The sequence below is a fragment of the Hemicordylus capensis genome, chromosome 6, assembly GCF_027244095.1.
Source record: "Hemicordylus capensis ecotype Gifberg chromosome 6, rHemCap1.1.pri, whole genome shotgun sequence".
Classification (NCBI taxonomy): Eukaryota; Metazoa; Chordata; class Lepidosauria; order Squamata; family Cordylidae; genus Hemicordylus; species Hemicordylus capensis.
This window is the reverse complement of record NC_069662.1, coordinates 112,487,640-112,500,689: the sequence shown is the minus strand read 5'-3', so window position 1 is coordinate 112,500,689 and position 13,050 is coordinate 112,487,640. Positions and strand designations below refer to the sequence as shown.

At 40.9% G+C, this 13,050-nt stretch overlaps 1 protein-coding gene across 11 annotated transcripts in view; it reads right to left on the bottom strand.

The window, feature by feature from the left end:
* The window catches only part of SATB1 (SATB homeobox 1), a 158,614-nt gene that overhangs the window by 107,355 nt on the left and 38,209 nt on the right, over positions 1-13,050 (bottom strand). For 2 of the 11 annotated variants that reach the window (XM_053261228.1, XM_053261231.1), the window contains exon 1: positions 1,209-2,693. The exons of 3 other annotated variants lie outside the window; for them this stretch is intronic. The gene's annotated coding sequence lies outside the window, so the exon portion shown is untranslated. Of the gene's footprint in view, positions 1-1,208; positions 2,699-13,050 lie in introns of those variants that run through there. 6 more of the 11 variants (XM_053261223.1, XM_053261227.1, XM_053261226.1 and 3 more) reach the window with 6 other exon arrangements.

Genomic DNA, 13,050 nt, shown 5'->3' with positions numbered 1-13,050 from the left:
CATTGTAATTTGTTTCTTGTTTAAATCATAAGCTCCTTTGTCTTTCATAACTACTGCATTAATCTGAAGGTTTAGAAGCAACCTTAAGAATGCCAGCAGAATAACTATAAAGTTTAGAATATAATGGTTATTTATCCTTAGCACTCTAGGGTGACATGCTGAGAACCAAAGGTTTACCGTTGATTGTGGTCCCATCTGTTTTTGGTTATGAGTCTCATTAACAATAAATATGCCTACTTTAATCACTTTTTTTAATCAAGATTATTCTTTTTCATTACATTAACTGCTGTTTAACCCAAAACTGCACATCTAAATTACTAACATCTACAGCATTTGGTAGTGCTTCACCAGAGCACTTTATCTGACACACTAGTTTTTCCTCTTGTTCTTCTAAAATCAGTGGATAATCTCAAAATAAATAGTAACATCCCTGTCATTCTCACACACTTGCTTCAAGGTTTTGGATAGAAAAGAGCACTTATCACATGCCAACTCAACATTACATCATGCCCAGCAAATGAGATAAGACTACAATTCATTTTGTGTACATTGACTAATTGAACACTCATCTCCTATACATCCTTCAAGTCCATCATCTTGTAAGAAGATGCATGTTGCAAAACAAAATTATGTGCATAAAAGGCTCCAAGTACATTAATTTAAACTATATCCAAGGCTAAAAACTCAATCTGAAAAAGTGATGAGCAACAATCAGCATGGTCATTTGCCTGTGACAGCTTCATGGTTATCTCTGGATATGACAAGGGCCAAGAGTTTCTGCCACTTCCATGCTCAAGCATTTGTTTCACCTGTAAGTTTTCAGCACAAGCATTGGTTTCAAGGTATACTTTCATAAATGAGCTACTGAATATATGGAGGTGACATGCTAAGCATTTTCACAGAATTCAGCGGTCAGAGTTCTACTTCTGCAAGTAGAATTGAGTATTGTATTACATTTCTAACACTTCGAGAATTAGCCCCCTCCCCTTTCTCCTCTTTCCCCTCCTCCTCTCTCCAGATAAAACCCCTTAATCACATTTAAGAGAGGCTCTGTTCTTATCCATTCCATATGGCTGTCATAATCCAGGCCAAGCTTTCACTGTGACCTTTTAAAGAGACAAAGAAGCAAAACACTATCTAGAAACAGGAACACGGCAGTTTGAGCGATTTAAAAAAAAAAAACACCAAAAAAAAAACCTGGAACTCACCACTTCAAAACTTGACAGCATATAAATAATAGAAACAAAGGAGATTTCCTTTGCAGCCTGATCTCTTGAAGAAGCAGCAGCAGCAGTTCAAGACTGATGTTTTCTAAGTCCTTTTAAAAAAAATTAAGGAAACCTGAGGGATACTTCCCTCCCCAAGTTCTATTTTTCCTAGGAGGGGGAGGGCCAAACATTGCAGCCTTTGAGGGAAGCAACAAGAAAATAAAGGTATCGTAAATGATTGCAGAATATTGGGCTTCCAATAATGGGAAGTGAGGAAGGCGGAAATTTAATCAGACAAGTGTAATGCGGACAACAAACTTTCTTTTTGTTAAAAAGAGACAGAAACTAACTGAGATAAGGGATACTCAGTTAAAATCTTCATGGTTTTTAAAAGTGTAAATAAGAAAATGAGATGGGGAAGGAAATGCAGCAGGTTTTCTGTCTAATATTTTAAAAACAGAAGCAGAAAATCTACTGGATTTGTCTCATAGTTATTTTCTAACAAGACACAGCACATAAACACAAAAATATACAGATAAAGACATGCCTTCCTTCCCAAAAAACTAATCCCAAACTTTCTGCATAAAGCCTCCAAGATCTCCACAGAAAAACATAGAAGGATAAAGTTGCAAGTAAAGGCACTAAAATCCAGTTTCACTACTGCCCTTGCAGCTTGTTTTTAAAAAAATAATGCAGAGAGCCTCTCCTCTCTCATTTACCCGGAGAGATTGCGTTTGGGAAGAGGAGGGGGGTAGCGGAAGGAAACAGTCACCACCAAAAGTAAAAAGGAAAAAATCTCTTCACTTAGGAAAAGAGAATTAAAAAATAATATATATATCTATATATATAGATAGATATTTTAAAAAAATCTACTTCCGAAGAGTTAGCCAAAATGAAGGTTGGGGGGAAGATGCGGGAGGCGGAAAAGAAGGGAAATCAGGTTACCAATAAAATAAAATAAATCCTGTGAGCTTTCAAATTCTTGTTGTCCCTCGGCAGGCTATTATTGTTATTTAGGCCGGTTTGGTGGTGGTTGCTGGATGTTACAGGGCTGTGTGTGAGAGAGTGTGTGTCCCCGGACGTAGCTCGCTTTGCTCGTTCTCGCTCGCTCTCCCCCTCTCTCTCTTTCTCTGTCCCCATTAAATTATTAGTTGACTCATCACTCCTCCTCCTGCTCCTGCTGCTGCCGCCGCTGCCGCCGCCGTCCCTTGCTCATGTTCCTTCCTCTCTTCCTCTCCGCTATTGCTCGCTGCTGCTGCTGCTGCTTCTTCCTCCTTCTCCTCCTCCTCCTCATTTTAATACAAAATAACACCGAGGGCCACCGGCTTCCTCCCACCCCCCCTTCAAATATGTATACAGCCCAAGACAGGAGAAGGACGTAGCCTCCCTGCTGCTGCCTGGAGCTCTTTCCCGGCGGCCCTGGATGATCCGACGCGTCCTGGGAGGGAGAGACACAGAGACAAGCAGGAGGTGGTGGCGGCGGCGGCGGAGTAAGGGGGGGGGGAGGAGGGAAGAAAGGGCATCTAGAAGGGGTGGAAATGGGAATTGGATTAAAAAGGGGGCTGGAGGGTTAAGGCTGAAGGGGGAGGGGGTTAAAACCAGAAAGCGCGCGTGGGGGGGGGGAGTGAGAAGAGAGGCGAAGGGAAAAGAGAGAGCCGAGGGGTGTGCGATTTCCGGCACAGGGCGCGCAAGAATTTGTAATCAGCTTGATTAGTGTGAGGCGGCTCTGCATTTATTACACACAATAACCAGAATAACAGGCAGCAATGCGAGAGATAGAGAGAGACACGCTGCTGCTGGCAACGACGCGAGGCAAACGATTAGTGAGTGCAGCACCGACCGCCGAGAGGGACAGGCCAGAACAGCGGCGGCAGAGAGTCCGCCTTCTCCGAGCAGCAAGCGAGGGCGCTCAGCGGGTGGAGAGGTGGCGGGGACGCAAAGGGAGAACCGAGGAAGAACAGGGAGGAAAAATCGGCGCGGAAGCCCTCGAAACCCTGCCGTAAACACACACGACACTGGCCACGACTTCAACCGGGGAGGGCTGGGGCGCACCCGAATCAGGTACAAGAAGGGACGAGAGGCGGCGGCTCTTAGGCAGCGCACCCGACAGACTTGGAAACAAAGTGGGGGACCCAGGAAGAGGCATTTTACATGCAGGGGGAGATGTACAGAGACGGGGCGGGGGTGGAGAGCAGGTGCACACAAGGCACACAAGCCTCCTCGGGTAGGGAGGCGTTCTATAGCGGAGGAGGGGCAGGCTGCAGTACGCGTGTGTATTTTGCCGGGGAGGTGGAGCAGGGGACACCTTAGAGGTGAGCGTTCGCCCTTCTAAAACTTGCAAGATCTCTCTTTCTCTTATTGGCCCTCCCAGTTGCAACGAAATCAACGGCGATAACTAGGATCAAAGTGGACATAACAGCGAATGTCAAGGCTACTAGTACTGTATTATACTGGTGTGTACTCCACTGTACTTCCTTCGATCTCCCGTCCCCATGAAAGTACTTATGTACACGGAACAGGTTGATTTCCTAATGCTTTTCTTGGGAGCATGCCATTGAGAAACAGAATTCATATTACTAGGATTGTGATCTAAAAGTCTCAGAAGAAGCCAGATTGCTCCCACTTGCAAAGGGTCGACTCTTTAATGTCATGCCTAAATGAGACATTGGGGCCCAACTCTAGTATTCCATGTCCGGAAGGGTAAACAGTTATCCCAAGAGCTGCATAGCCCTGTATTTAAGGTGCTAAATATACATATTTAACATATATCCCGCTCTTCCTCCAAGGAACCCAGAGCACTGTACTGCATACTTGTTTCTCCTCACAACAACCCTATGAAGTAGGTTAGGTTGAGAGAGAAGTGACTGGCCCAGAGTCACCCAGCCAGTCTCATAGCTGAATGGGGATTTGAACTCTGGACTCCCCGGTCCTAGTCCTGCACTCTAACCACTGCACCACGCTGGCTCTCTAGATACAGAGATATTCTATATTTTAGATAAAGTAGGAGTAGTGCAAGAAATCCAGTAATAACAAGGGGAACTTTCAATGTGAACCTCAGTACATTTATTTGGATGCAAATCACATTGATTATCTATCTATCTATCTATCTATCTATCTTTCATTCAATTTCTAGATTGCCCTTCCAAAAATGGCTCAGAGCACTTTACACAAATAAATAATAAATAAATAAGATGGATCTTACTTCCCAGAATGTACTTCCATTTGAAGTCTTTGTTGTACTAGATATTAAAAAAAGTGGGCCACACCATCAACTGACCCCTGGCCAGTGCTCCCTCTAAGAGGGATTCCCAAATGCTGTTGACTACAACTCCCTGCATCCCCAGCTGCAATAGCCTTTACTTGGGGATAGTGGGAGTTGTAGTCGTCAACACCTGGGAACCATTGTTAGAAGGAACACTGCCTCTGACCCAGTGTTTGTTCAGCATTTGCACATTGACATATCTTCAGCCTAACTAACTCTCAGTATTGCTTTAATTCTTTTTATTGTTGTTCCATTGAGCGGGGAGTTAAAGTGAGGAGAGAGTGCTTATGACCTGTCTTTGAGAGTAAAATACACTGGAGTGGGATGCTCCTGAGAGCTGCAGAGAAGAGGACTGAACTTGGTTCTTCTGTTGGAGAACAGTTTGGAATGTACAGTATAGATATAATATGGGAACTATGAAGATGTTCAGACTCAAGTCTTTCTGAATAACCCGATAAGTGGAGTCTGCAAGTTCATGTGAATGCAGTCACAAAATCATAAATAGCCATCTATAGAAAGTATAAATCCCAGATACTACACTGTATTAATCTTGGCACACTGAAAGCTAGTAAACCATTGAACCCTGGTTATAATGTAATCTGTACATAAAGTGACCTGCTCCATTTGGTGGGAAGATTAGTGCTTCAGCATAGCAAAGTACTGAAGCTGGTAGATTTATCATTAATTTAGTACATTTCTATCCTGCCCCATACAAAGGAGGTCCCTGGGCGGTTCACAGTATAATATTTAGCTGCAAATAACGATGCATATTATTAATATAAATACTACCAATGTGCATGCTGTATTAACTAAAGAAAAAAGTAGATCACATTAGGAAGCAACAAGTTCACACAAGGAAAGAGGAAAGTTCACACAAGATAAGAGGGAAGACACTTATTAATGATCAGATGGGGGGGGGTCTTCAAAAAGATGCTAGCGGTGATCTAGACAGACTAATTGAGCCAGACAACTTGAAATATAAGCCACTTCCATCTTATTCTGTGGATCTTTAGTCCAAATATGGTCACTTAATTAGTTTCTGGACTGGACTAAGTAGAAACCATACTTGCAAGTATTACCTAAATACAAATGTATTAAAAAGAGAAATGAGGATGTTGTCATATGAACTTCAGGAGTTTTCTTAAATAGGCAACAGAGAGGGTTTTTCTTCCATAACATACAAGATAAAAATGCAGCATTATAAACTTTGAACAAAGAAATAGTTCAAATTAGCAAATGCTCAGAAAAACAAGTGTATTAAACATACACACCTTACTATAACACCAAAACAAAGCATCAAAGGTACACAGAAAATATAGACTGACATCTTCTGAAGTAAACACAAACACCACAGACTGTGTGCAGAAAATGGTAATAGGCTGAAATGCATGAAATATTTATAACAGCAATGCACAGAATAGATTGTGTTAGAAATAAAGAGCATGTTGAAACGGTGTTATACAACTGAGTTATTTGAAGAAGTGCAACTGAAGGTGAAATAAGTTTAAGGTTCAGTATGTATGTGTGCACACACACATGCACACAATATTACTGGGCATGAGTTCATGCAAACTCACCTTCATCTCTCCATGTATGTATGGTCTGCATGTATGAAATAGCCATCGCAGATCAAGCATCACAGCGTATTATATCACTTCACATGATTTCAAGCCGAATTCTTGTCAGCTGAGGCAGTTCACATGTTCAGCAAAATCATGGAGAAATGAGCTATCAAGTGATATATGTATGTATGTGTGAATCAATTCAGTCCTAAACTTGCAGTCTTCAAGCCATTTAATCCAGACCTGTCCCATTAAAGTCAGTGGCTCCACTTCAAAGTAACTTCAGCCCAAAGCAACAGGCCTGAATCTGCCTGCTCTGCTAGTTGGCTTTAAGACAATTACTTCAGAAGATTTAAAGACTGTAGTTTGAATACAGGCCACAAGTCACTTAAGACTATCTATGTACTTAAGCCATTTTTGTTCCAAAGCTATGAATGGTGAACCACAAACCACATATTTCAGAATAGTCTCAGAGGCTTAACATGAAACTGCATGTAGACTACTCAAGAGCAAGCAGTGACAATGTTACTACAGAGTAATCCACAAGCCATTTAAAGCAGATAACCTGCACTTAAACATAATTAATCCCAATCAAAGTAACTATACATCCAAATATACAATCTTTGTATACTGGATCACATTTTATAGAAGTCAATCTTCTAAAATAGTTGACCAGACACAACTGTGAAGTATTTCTTCAATATCTTATTTTCTAGTAGTCAGAATTCTGTAGAATGCAATGTATTTCAAACATTGGAACATCTGCCAAGTACATTCAGCCCTTGAAACAAACTTTAAAAGTATGTAGACTGCAAACGTTAGGGGATGCAGTGTATCATTTTTCACCTTTAAAAGCAGTATTTCGGATGCATTTCTAGCAGAGGAACAATGACTAAGTCATCTAGTTGTAATGAAAAGATTGCGTTTTTTTCATTTTTCCAGGTGACAATTTAGATATCTTGCTTGCAGTACCATGGTTAAGGATATATTAAGAATAAAAGATAGACGTACTTGTTAAAGTAACTTGAAGCAAAGCAGGGGCAAAAAGTGAAGATGGGCCCCCAACCCTCTTCAACCCCACCACCATCATGTCTTTGCTGTAAGGACAAAGTGAAAAACATTCTTCATGCACCCTTTTTCTCCCTCCTATGCGCACACGCGCACACACACGTGTTTGTGTGTGCATTTCCCTGGCTCAGAAACTTTTTTTTTTTTTTTAAATGCCTATCTCCAACAGTTGCCTCATATATTAATACAGCATCAACAACACTTGAGGGAGAGCAAAGACCCAGTGTTGCCAACTGCTGAGGCCCCCTTCCCCTGGGGCCCAAGGACATTTGTCCCCCTGTCTTATTCAGTTATAGGTATGCCCCTGAAACAAAGATTATGGATATCGTACCTTACATGGTGATAACCAGACATTCAAAAGAAATCAATATCTGTGTTCGAAAAATGCATTTGCTGCCTTCAGTATCACAAATGGCTTCTATGTAATGGGTAAGAACTTAGAATGTAAACTGACTGAAAAGTATGGAAAGATTCTTTTCATTATGGAATGGAATGCCAGAGCACAGAAGTTCTAAAAAGAATCTACTGGTAATATGGAAATAAATATGTATTATTTATATAATAATCTCTCAAGAATATATAATACAACTAACTCTTTTGGGAGTTAGTTGTATTATAAGTTAACATAGACATACAACATACAAGTTTTAAATTGATCAATTGGTGCAACAATTAAAATCTGTCTCCTAATTAATTAGTGAGGCTGACAGCACTGAAGCCTGGGAGCTGGGACCCTTGAAGGACCTGCTACACTGTGGATCAATGCTCCAGGCTGATCTGGTCCTGCAACTGTTAACAAACCAGTATATTCGATATCTTGGCCAATTAAATGAACAAATGGAAAAATTAGGTCAACTTCTGTGCAATTTAAAAGCAGACATAATATTTAATTAACTGCAAAAATAAAGGATTCTCCCCACCCCTTTGTAGTTTGGTAATATACTGTTTTATGCAAATTTAATTAATAAGCCACTGATTACTGTAGGTGGTGCATAGGTCTATACATAGATGATTTCAAAAGCTTTAAATTGGTGAGTGGTCCTATGAATGGGACCAGTGCCATAAGTCATTCAAGAGGCATTATTTTGCTTAGCTATACAGGTATATTTGACTGACTTCTGTGTAGGATTATAGCATTTGTGACAAGACTTTGTCAATTCCAGCTATTCATCAATATATTTTCTTCTGTTTCAAAGTACTGTACAAATATTCTGAGTTTTGACCAAAGTAATTCTACTGCTTAATTTAAAAAGCTTAAGCAGAACATCAGGGGCATGGTGTGTGTGTGTATGTATATGCATATATGTATACATATACACACACACCCCATATTCCTGATGTTCCGCGTAAGCTTTCTAAATTAAGCGGTGCAGTTACATTAGTTATATAACTAACTAACATTGTCATAACAGATGTGTATATCTAGGTATATAGAGGGTGAGAAGAAAAGGCGGGGGGAGAGAGAGATGTGAATGTTGTAAGAAATAGGGAAGCAGTATGCATTTTCCCTCTGCTGAGATCCGTGTTAGTAGCATCTAATTTCAGGGACTAGAATGCCTTTAGCCCTCATTGCAAATGTCCAAGAGCAGCACTTTATTTTCTATAGGAATGAAGAACAACCATTCCTTTATTTGGGATAAAGGGGTCACTTCGGGCCCCAGTGATCCTAGCCACTGAAATTTGTTCTTGTCTGCATAGCCATATTGCTAGAATGTTTTTCTGGGTCACTCTGGAGTTTTAAATAAGGACCAGCATTTATATTATATATTAAATATGGACCAGCACTTGTATTATATATTCAGAAAGAGAGAGAGCCAGCCACTTGATTCATGCATTGAGCCCTTTGTTCCCAGGGCTTCAAAGCTTCCCTGGGCTTGCCCAAATATCTACTAATGCCTGAAAAATCATCCTTTGGAGGTGTATGATTAACTCTATCAGAGCTGTGATTATTGTCTAGGCTTGGACAAAATTAAACAAAACCACATTATGGGCATGTCCAGGGTCTTGTTTAATATTGTGAGCTGCAAAAGAACCTTTCAGAGAAATAACATTCAATTCATAAAACATTCAAGCATTATGAGAAATTTATGTTTTGAACCAGGTTTTGCATTGGTGACATCATTAGTGAGTACCAAATTTCGATGTTCTAACTTATGTGGTTGCTGCTTAACTATACTGGTGTAAAATACATACTCCACTCCCTTTGAATAGAAAGATTTATTTATTTAAAATATTTATATCCCAGCCCTCCAGCACAATGCAACAATAATCAAATCAAAACACAATTAAAAATAAGCAAGCAGCAAAGCAGTACAAGACATAGGGCTAAAATCTGGAATCCCAGTTTAAATCAAATTTAAATCCCAAGATCACTGGTATAGACAGCAGGTTAAAATGCCAAAAAGCCCCTCTCAAGAAGAGGGTCTTTAAAACTTTTTAAAAAGTCATTTGAGAGGGAGCTCAGTGAAGCTCTCCTGGGAGGGCATTCCAAAGCAGAGAGAGGACCCAGTTAAAAAAAAGCCTTATCCCTAGTCTTCCCAAGGCTGAGAGCTGGGTCTTTGACATAGAACAGTGGGCCGTGGCAGATTCATATGGTCAAATGCAGCCCAACAGATACCTAAGCCATTTTGGGTTTTAAAGGTCAGAACCAACACTTTGAAGCTAGCCCAGAAGCAAACGCAACCAGTGAAGCTGCCACAGAATAGGTGTAATATACTCATGAAGTGATTCGCTTCTACAACCATCCTTGTGGCAGCATTCTGGACTTGCTGAAGTTTTCTAACACTTTTCAAAGGTAGTCCCACATAAATTGCAGTAATCCATTCTGGATGTAACCAATGCATGGGTAGTTGAGGTCAGGTTTGATTTCTCCAAGAATACCAGCCATAGCTGGCAGAAGGCAATGATGGATAAATGTGCAGGTTTTTCTAGTAATTGGGATATCTTGAACTACAACTGTACTGAATTCCAGATTTCTAGGTTATGTTGGAATATTTTGACAATGTACTGTATTTACCTGAATCAAGGACTACCTTCCCCCCAGTTCTTTGATGTTAGGAATCAAGGGGTCATTTTAAATTCAGAGTCCTTGTTTGGGTAAATATAGGTATGACCTGTATTTAACCTCTATTTTTAAGGGGCTCATCTTAAAGTCATATTCAGGTAAGTATGGATCTGTGTAAACCCTGAGTTTATCTAATCAAGCACAGAGAAGCTACCTGACCCAAAGTAGCTAGAGTTTACACAAAAGTTCTTCCTGTGAGTCCCCCCTCTTCTGTTTTTTCTCTTTAGTCAAAAATTACCCTGCAAAGCCTTACTGCAGAAATAAGATGCTTGCACTCAAATATATTAATATTTATATAGAAAATCAAAGTAGTTTGTTTATAAGGAAAAAATAATCAGAATAAAATGCAAGATGGAGACCAACAGCCACTGCAGGGACATAGGAAGCTGCCATATACAAAGTCAGACCATAGGCCCATCTAGCTCAGTATTGTCTACACAGACTGGCAGTGGCTTCTCCAAGGTTGCAGGCAGGAATTTCTCTCAACCCTTATCTTGGAGATGCTAGGGAGGGAACCTGGAAGCTCCTGCTCTTCCCAGAGCGGCTCCATCTCCTAAGGGGAATATCTTACAATGCTCACACATCAAGTCTCCCATTCAGATGCAACCAGGGCAGACCCTGCTTAGCTAAGGGGACAAGTCATGCTTGCTACAAGACCAGCTCTTGTAGACCACTATGCTGGTGTAAAAATGAGACCACTATGCTGGTGTGAAAATGAACAGTTGTTTTCCCCACAAAATGTAAGAGAGTACTGCTTTAAAAGATGCCTCTCTGTCCAGGTAGCAAAGGCTACTGGTAAGTGAGTTAGTTCAAGGTGGGTTGCGTGTTGTTTAGAGTTGTGTGAGGGTTAAAATGGAGGCTGTTAAAATAATATTAGAGCTGTGGTAAAATGCAGGACATGTTCTCATAACAGAGGACACTAAGCACTACAACACAGAGCAGCCAAACCTGCTTATGGAGCAATAGGCCAAGGTGTTGGAGTTCTAATGACCTAAAAACATTGAAATAGTGGGGTGGGGGGCTTCCAGGAGCCACCACATACATCTATGTATGCTTGCAGAATGCAAACTTCATTTACTAGTGTATTTATGGATAATATAGAACTAATATTGGTGATATTTATTAAATCATTAGATCAAGTTTGATTCAGAGTATGCCCAGAAAAGGTGTACAGAGTTATGAAGATAACCAAGGTTGTCTTCATAACTCATAACTATGACATCCTATTCAGACATTAAAATAAATACACTTTAATGGGAAACATGTGAAGGCATCCAACATACTTGTTAATAGGGATCTGAATATCAAAAGATATAAGGCACTGTTGTGGATTTGTATGGAACCAGTAGTTCCATTACAAGACTGCAATAGCTGGTGAGAAAGCTACTAACAAACTAGCCTTTCGAATGCTATCCATTTTGAATGTGGCTAGCATTACAAGGCCCTAAGGCTATGTAAGTACAGTAGGAAAAAGCACCCGTGCTGCAGAAGGCTTCCCAACTACCACAGCACCACCATTTATGCAGGGGAGCTATTTTTACTAATCTCGCCTTACCCCCCAAGTGTGATCAAACAGGAGGTTTCTAGCAATGTTTTTAAATTCAAGGATGAAGCAATTCTCATGGGAATGCCTCTAACTGGCTTACAGAATTACTACCTGGAGAGCACTGAGCTATTCCAGTAGTCTGACAAACTGCTCTTTGTGTATAAGTTCTACTTAATTTCTTTATTGATCCTAACTTCATGCTGATTTGCCTGTTGCCTTTACTGTGCATGTCATCTTTTTCCTTTCATGAGACCTACCTACTTGTGTGACCAGTTCAGTATGTGAGCTGGGAATACTTGCAGTACACATTCACCACAGTATACCTTACTGATCACTGAAGTTGTCTTAAGGAACTGGCCTTACTGGCTGTTGTGTTTTCACCTAGTGTCACAACCTGCAGCATTGCACCACTGTCATGAGTAGCCTCAGCACTACAGAGTCAGATAAAGTTATGTGTGGCACAGAAATGAGAAATGACTAGGCCCCATGTAGGTAGGACTGGGGGAAATGCAGCAATGCCTTAATAACATTTCAAGAACTAGTAATGGTGATGTATCCCTATATACCTTCATGTATTACATTTCCTGTATTATATTATACTGAGTATGCATGCATGCAGTACTTTTAGCTCAGTGTGCTTCACATGCATTGTCAATAATCCTTACCCTTTCCCTGTAAGATAGATCAGTATTCTTTTATCACCATATAAATACGGGAGAAGCTTTGGCTGAGAGTTAGTTATGTGACTATCCAGGCAATCTGTGTTCAGGTTCACACATAGCTGGGAATCTTAGGCTCCCCTCAGCCCAAGAGATGGAGAGAACATGAAGTTGGTGTTGCAGACAGTCACATATCTCAGTTTGTTGGAAGCAGCCAAGTTGAGCCAGAGGTAAGCCCCCTGTTCAGACCTCCCAATGAGGCCCTGGATACTATCCCAGCCTGTCTTGCACACCCCTTTGAATGAAAAGCCTTCTCTGCACCAGCTGCCTCGCAGCCATTGGTCCCAACTGCAAAAGGGGCTGGCTCCTCTGGAACAAACCAGAGGTTCATGGAGAATGTGGGTTCAGATATGACATACATCTTAGGGCGAGCAGCGCTTGGTTTGGAAAGCCAGCTTCAAATCTTGGTTACACATCTCAGTTTGATGCCCCAAGTGAACCTCAACTTCCTGTCTTGGCATGGGTTCAGGCGGTCATAGACAAGTTGCAAGTAGGTTCCACATTATGTGTGAACCCGCCCTAAGTCTGAATTGACATTTGATCCAGAATTTCCATCTAACCACTCATGTATTCACAAGCATTGTCCATTATTCACAATGTGATGTGACAAAAATGACCTCT